The sequence below is a fragment of the Anopheles merus genome, chromosome 2R, assembly GCF_017562075.2.
Source record: "Anopheles merus strain MAF chromosome 2R, AmerM5.1, whole genome shotgun sequence".
Classification (NCBI taxonomy): domain Eukaryota; kingdom Metazoa; phylum Arthropoda; class Insecta; order Diptera; family Culicidae; genus Anopheles; species Anopheles merus.
Genome location: NC_054082.1, coordinates 60,746,952 through 60,753,616, shown reverse-complemented (window position 1 = coordinate 60,753,616; position 6,665 = coordinate 60,746,952). Strand labels below are relative to the sequence as shown.

At 39.9% G+C, this 6,665-nt stretch overlaps 1 long non-coding RNA gene across 1 annotated transcript; it reads left to right on the top strand.

Annotated features, from left to right (window-relative positions):
* Nucleotides 1-5,533: 5,533 nt before the first annotated feature.
* On the top strand, nt 5,534-6,360 carry LOC121603655. Its single transcript, XR_006006696.1, has 3 exons — nt 5,534-5,564; nt 5,859-6,034; nt 6,296-6,360. It is a non-coding gene; the product is annotated as an uncharacterized LOC121603655 (long non-coding RNA).
* The last annotated feature ends 305 nt before the right edge of the window (nt 6,361-6,665 follow it).

Below are 6,665 nucleotides of genomic sequence, written 5' to 3'. Positions count from 1 at the left end.
GTAAGAGACTTGCCGAAGAGGAAGTACTCGCAATAAATACGAACATGAAAGAAGAATTAGAAAGGGTATTAAAAATCATTGATGGCAGGCCTGCCCAAAAAAAAAATTGCTGAAAGATGCAAGAATAATGAAAAAGATATCCCTTCGAGAGGTAAAACATATGTCGCAATACAAGCTGATGATGACATTTTTAAATACGTTAGTAAAGAAGATTTTAAAAACATTGGCAACGCTGTTCTTAAGAACACTGCCGTAATAATCTATGACAAACCCGTCGAGGTTTATAAGAAAAATGATATCGACATGTTAATTAAAAGATACCACGACATGCCTACGGGAGCCTACGTCGGAATCAACAAACTATATAAAAAACTAAAATCGATTTATTCATGGCCGAACATGAAAAAAATAATTACAGACTATGTTAAACATTGTTTAAGCTGCAAAATAAACAAACATGCCATACCATTGAGAACCCCTGCAATCGTTACAACAACGCCAAATAAACCATTCGATGTAGTATCTATAGACACTATAGGACCTTTTCCTATAACAGAATCAGGAAATCGCTACGCTATTACCCTGCAATGCAATCTTTCAAAATACGTTATGGCTTTTCGAGTACCAGACAAATCAGCTTCTACAATCGCTAAAAAAATTGTGAATAAATGCATACTTATTTTTTTTGACGTTTTTGACGAAGTTTGTAAATTGCTAAAAATTGATCGCAAATGTTCAACAGCTTACCACCCCCAAACGATCGGTGCCTTAGAGCGAAACCACAAGTATCTTAATGAGTATTTAAGAAATTTTGGAAATGAGCGTATTAATGATTGGGATGAGTGGCTATCTTTTTACTGTTTTTGCTATAATACCACACCAAATAACCTACATGATTATACGCCATTTGAACTTGTTTTCGGGAAAAAGCAGAATGCATTTGAATTCTGCAATATTAACAAAACGGAACCATTATACAACATAGATGCATATGAAAAAGATTTGAAATATCGCCTTCAAATTGCCCATGATACAGTAAGAAAAACTTTAGAACAAGAAAAAATAAAAAGAACAATACCATTAAACAGCCTACTAGATGAAAGGAACATAAGCGTAGAGATAAACGATATAGTATATCTTAAGATATAAAATAGACATAAATTAGAACCAGTCTATAGTGGACCCTACATAGTTACAAAAATAAATCAAGCTAACGCCACAATAAAAGGTAAAAATAGCAAAGAACAAGTAGTACACATATCTAGACTAGTTAAGAGATAAGAAAACTATAAAATAAACATAACAATATAATGTACTGATATACTTAAGTACAAATTCCAGAAACAAGGAAAGGTATCTGAAGCCAAATTTTCAAAATAAAAAATTTGTCTTTAAAACGGGGTGAGGTGTGACGAACATTCCACACCGTCTAGACAGGTGTAATTTCGATACGCACATGCACTGCCCAGTACCGGAATAGCTAACGCCAAAACGGACTGCGGCTGCAGTGTGCAATAAGAGACGCGTGTCCGCGACTTTATCGAATGGTTCCCACATTTTGCCACCTTACAAAATAACAGGGAACCGATGACAATTTCGGTTCCCACAACAAAATGCAACTTTGGCAAAACGGCTTCAGGTATCTCGCCTGACGTGAAACTAATGAAATTAATAAATAGAACGCATCGTGTCCGGAACTAAGACAGTGATGAACGAAGAAACAATCTAGAAGGTTCTGTTCTGTGTTGACCATAATATCACAAAGGTGTTTACATATTTACACATAACATAATACACAAAGGTCCAAGTTATTACAATAGCCTTCATCTCTTTCACCGCTTCACGGAGTTCAAGCAAGTCCGGGGAAGTAGCTGACTTCGTAGTGCCAGCCATGCTAGGGCGCCGGGAACCCGACACGGTGTTGCTAGTTGTTTTTGCTATGGTTGCGGTACATGCACTGGTTTGGCGGCCGTCTGATGAGAGGCCACTGGATCGAGTGCTTCTCCCAATAGCAGACATTTTGCCTTATCTGGTTTTCTTTTGAGCCGCAGTAATGTCTGGTTACCACCGGCGTACCCTGAGAGACCTCCATTTGACGGTCACCAACTTCAAACGCTACCGATTTATACAGCTCCCCAACTGCCGATTCAAAAATTCCCCACACCTTCTGGATCCTCGATCTGATCGTATAAACCGAGTTGGATCTTTCAATCCTGCGGTTTGTTTTGATTTCCTCCCAGTTGTGTGCCGTGTGTGTATGTGTGAATGATATTGAATTTGCGCAATAATATTCACCAATTTATACCGAGCTATTGCATTGCTCTCACAAAAACTTCGCCTTTCTCTAATTCAGAATACCAATAACTATCGACTTTAACAGTTCAAACGTAAGACTGGGTCGATTTTCGCAACTTTTCATCTATTACAGTTCAGAGTCAAGCAAGTACACATCGGCTGCATCTTCCTACACACACACTCGGTGCGCCAGACCAAGGTGTTTGGTTAATAGGAGATGAAGTGCTTCTGAGCAAATTGACATTTCACGACTTGACATAACAATACTGGGAGATCCGGTATTAAGATCGGGAAGGGCTGGAGGGGGTATAGAAAACCCGGCAGGCAATTGACGTTTCATACTAGGGCGAGGGGTGTTGAAACGCATGGAAGAGCAGGAAGAAGCACGGACGAGCGCTGATGAACTGCAACTGTGTGCGTGCAACAGCACCAAACGGCATGTGACGACGTACAGTGGTGGATGTGTGTGTGTGTGTGTGTGTGTGTGTGTAATTTTAGGCAGCGAAGATGGATCGAGGTTATGTTTACAAAGTGAAAGAGTTTGATGCAGAAGCGTCTTTGTGATAAACATGTATTTTAGTTGCATATTTTCAGTGTTAAAGTTTGTAATGTGAACTTAAAAGTAATGACCAATGGTGCTATTCACTTGTGTGCTGTTGGCAAATATTGAAGCGTTGAAATATTGAAGATTCCTATGTTGGTTTGTTGTACTTAGTGTAAAGCAAAAATGTGTGCTAAAGTGTTATAAATTAGAAATATGTCCTTATCATTTACCAAAAGCAAACGATAGATGGAAGTTAGATACATGCAGCTATTTGCCTCCGCAGGAAGGTATGTTAATGAAAGTTGTTGTATTTGTAAATGTTCATTACGCTGCAATTAAATAAATAATCGGATAAAATTTGCCGTTTATAATTATGAATAATCGATGTTATCAGTGTTCTTTAGAAGTGTTCCAAGCTGTCCGAAGACACACAAATCCGCAATCCAAGCACACAAATCCGATTCACCTCGTATGCACCCATCGAATTTAATGCGAAGGATATTGGAAAGCCATCAAAGAAGTGGGCATGATGGTAAGGAAACTTTGATTCTTTTTACTTTTAGATTTCTTATCCTTATTTTTGTTTACAACAACCTTGCATCGTCGGCGCGGGACCTAATGGGAACTGCGCGGTCAGACCAACAACCGGATGAGCATTTCGTTCCAGGTGGAAATTATATCAAGTTTGGGAATTGAAGAGAGTTACGGCACACTGTGAACATCGTTGTAAACAATCGATGGTAACATTTATATATAGCTTATGAATGCATGTGTTTATCTAATTATTCATTAATTCGTTTATTTATTTTTTTGAGCATTAGCGCTCCATCGACATATGTTTTTTGTTGTTCTTTTTAGAAAATTGCTCCAACGGAACAGCTTATCCCGGCCTTTCTCGGGTTTAATTGCTGTTGCTTGACCGCGACGATTGATACCAGAGTTTGCTATGGTCGTATTGTCGTCGTGTAATCGTGTTATTTCTGTTAACGCACTTTGTTTATATCTATTAAGATGCAACAGCATTATTTATTTTCCGGAATATCGTCAGCGTTGTTCCTCCTAATAAGACGGAAGACGTTTGAAATTAGCACATGTGTCAATCGACAAACGCATCCATGATCATGCATCCTGTTGTTGGCATCATGGTTGCTGATATCTGCATCTATTATTTAAGTATAACTGCAAAATCCATAATCATCTCCAGCTATTTTTGCTTCAAATGCATCAAATTTTGTTCAATTTTGATTTTTTTCTATTGCTAAACTCCGCGCATTTCTTCTTATACCCGTCATAGGATTCAATATTGTGAACTGCTCATTTAAAATCACCATCATCTGTGCGCTGCGTGCATCTATTTTCATTAACAGCATCCAACAACGAAGGCAGCAGCTTCCAGAATGGTCTGTAGAAGTAATTGAAAGGACTGCTTGATTTGCTCCTGCTGCAGCCTGGTGTTCATCGTCGGTGATCATCATTATTGGTGACGAAGGCAGCACAGGTTCGTACACCGGAAACGTAGCAGAACTCTTTGACGGTTTCTCATCACTTTTCCTTGTTATATGTTAAGGCAAATTTATTACAACAGGACCAGTTGCTCGTTCAGTCGTTATGTACGATGTACCGGCGCTTGTCGATGGCACTTGGTTACCACCGTCAACTATCTTGCCTGGCGGACGGATCTGGCTAGGAACATCGGTAAAAGATTGATCAGATATAGCAGTACTCAGCGACTGATCCGCGCTGACCGGCCACTGAATCCACCTATGGCGCTGCACTTGTTGTCGGAAGTTGTCGAACAACACAGACTGGTACATCTGACTGACGAAACGATTACACATCCGCAATGGCCGAAGGCATCACTTGTAAAGAAAGTGGCACTTGAGACTCTTCCACAACTTCCTTTTATACTGCATTTAGAGATGTCGGTGCGCAGGCTTATGAATGAATGGGAGAAGTCTAAGGACTTATGAAGAAGGAATATACACCATATCCTGTGTGATATCGACTATTGTGCCTGTTGCTTGTACTACCGAATGTCGCCAAGCTACTCATCACATACCCGCGTTTTATGTCCCCATTCTTGGTGTTTCCGGGTTATTCGCCATCGCGCTGTAGTTGGATCATACTCCATCTGTCCTGCTTCGATTATTGCCTCCACAAAGACAAAATTAGAGCACGCGTTCCTATTCCTCATCCTCCGGCACCGTCTGGAGAATGTGGGAGTCACTGCTCTATAAAAACCATCGAACTACCACAAACTGGAAACAGCGGAAAACCCCGTGGGTCACCGGCCACCAACATGCATATCGGCTGAAACTTTGATCCATGCTAAATTGAAGCAAAGTTGAAGTAAGTCTGACAGTATCTAAAGTAATAGAAAGACAGTTTGATAAACTGGTTAACAATGTTTATTTTTTCATTTCAGCTAATATGCCGTGAAAAAAAGCAAAATAATTATTTCATTTTAATGTTTATTAAGCCAAACCGACATTATATTTTTCATCTAAAACGTTTTTGATGTGTTTTTTCTCATCGCGTTTAGGCGTCATGTATCAGATCGCAACTACTAATAATTTCGTCGTGTGAGGCGGACTGTTATGGATGTACCAAATCTTTAGTGATGATGAATGCGTTCATGCATCTACGAGCCGGTAACTGGCGGTATCCAGATCATCGTCGTACTGTTAGCTACTGAAAGCTACCGAAATTAGCGACAGTGTAAAATGTAAGGCCGCAAATACACGACGCGCCTTTCCGCGGGCGCGTTCAAACGCGTATTACAGTTCCGCAGAGATATCCATCAAGACCATCTCTGCTTTTCCGCGGTAGAGCATTCGAATGACATTTCATTTCTATGGCTGGATTGTTATACGCGTTTCCGCGGGCGCGGAAACGCGCGTCGTATATTCGCGGCCTAAGAGAACGAAAAATTGACAATTAAAGTTATATAATTAAAATTAATGGTTTACATGGATTGCGCTCCACTAACAATATTTTTCTCTTATATTGTCTATTTCAGCTGTACTGTGAGAATTACAGCTGCCGTACGAAGCGCAGCATATTGGAGCGAGCCCAAGCGGACACCAACCAACTGGAGCAAACGTACGCCGGACGAATGGACGTGGTAGACGCGTTATGATTGCAAGGCGATACTTGCGCTCTGAAAATGCTAGCACAGATGTTTGGGCCACAGAGGTACGTTCCGAGAGTGTAAAAACATGCCGGGCCCACAAGTACGCAACAACCGCGCCCAAATCTATGACATAGTATGGCATAGTATCTATAGTAGTATGGGTGTTAGCTCCTCCGCTAGCACTGGTTACACTGGTGCGGGTACGAAGCGTGCAAACGAAAAAATATGTAAAAATGTCGCCCTTATTCCTTTGTACATACAAGAAACGATCGCGAACGATCAGCATGAAATGCACTTGACTTATATTATTCTTCTTTCTTTAGTTTCAGATAAACCGTTCTCATCAATGCCACACCATGTACGGTCGGTTAGTCACACTTCATCACGAAGGACAATCACATCTGGGTAACGGAATGCTGCTAACACGATGAAGCTGGCTTAGTTAGTTAGTTAGTTTATTGTTTGAACATGTTCAATGAAACAAACATGTTGTTTTGATTTCTCATAATTAATGGTAATGTATTGCATTCTCAACGCTTAATTTATGTGAAACGCAAAAAAACTTTCTTTACTTATTTTATGTTTTAATTTAATTACAGGTGAATGCCGCAAATCTCCGTGATAAACGTTTTCGTGCGCTGAATAAGGTTGGTATGAAAAATAGTGTATTTTTAGAATATTTAATTTCCAATA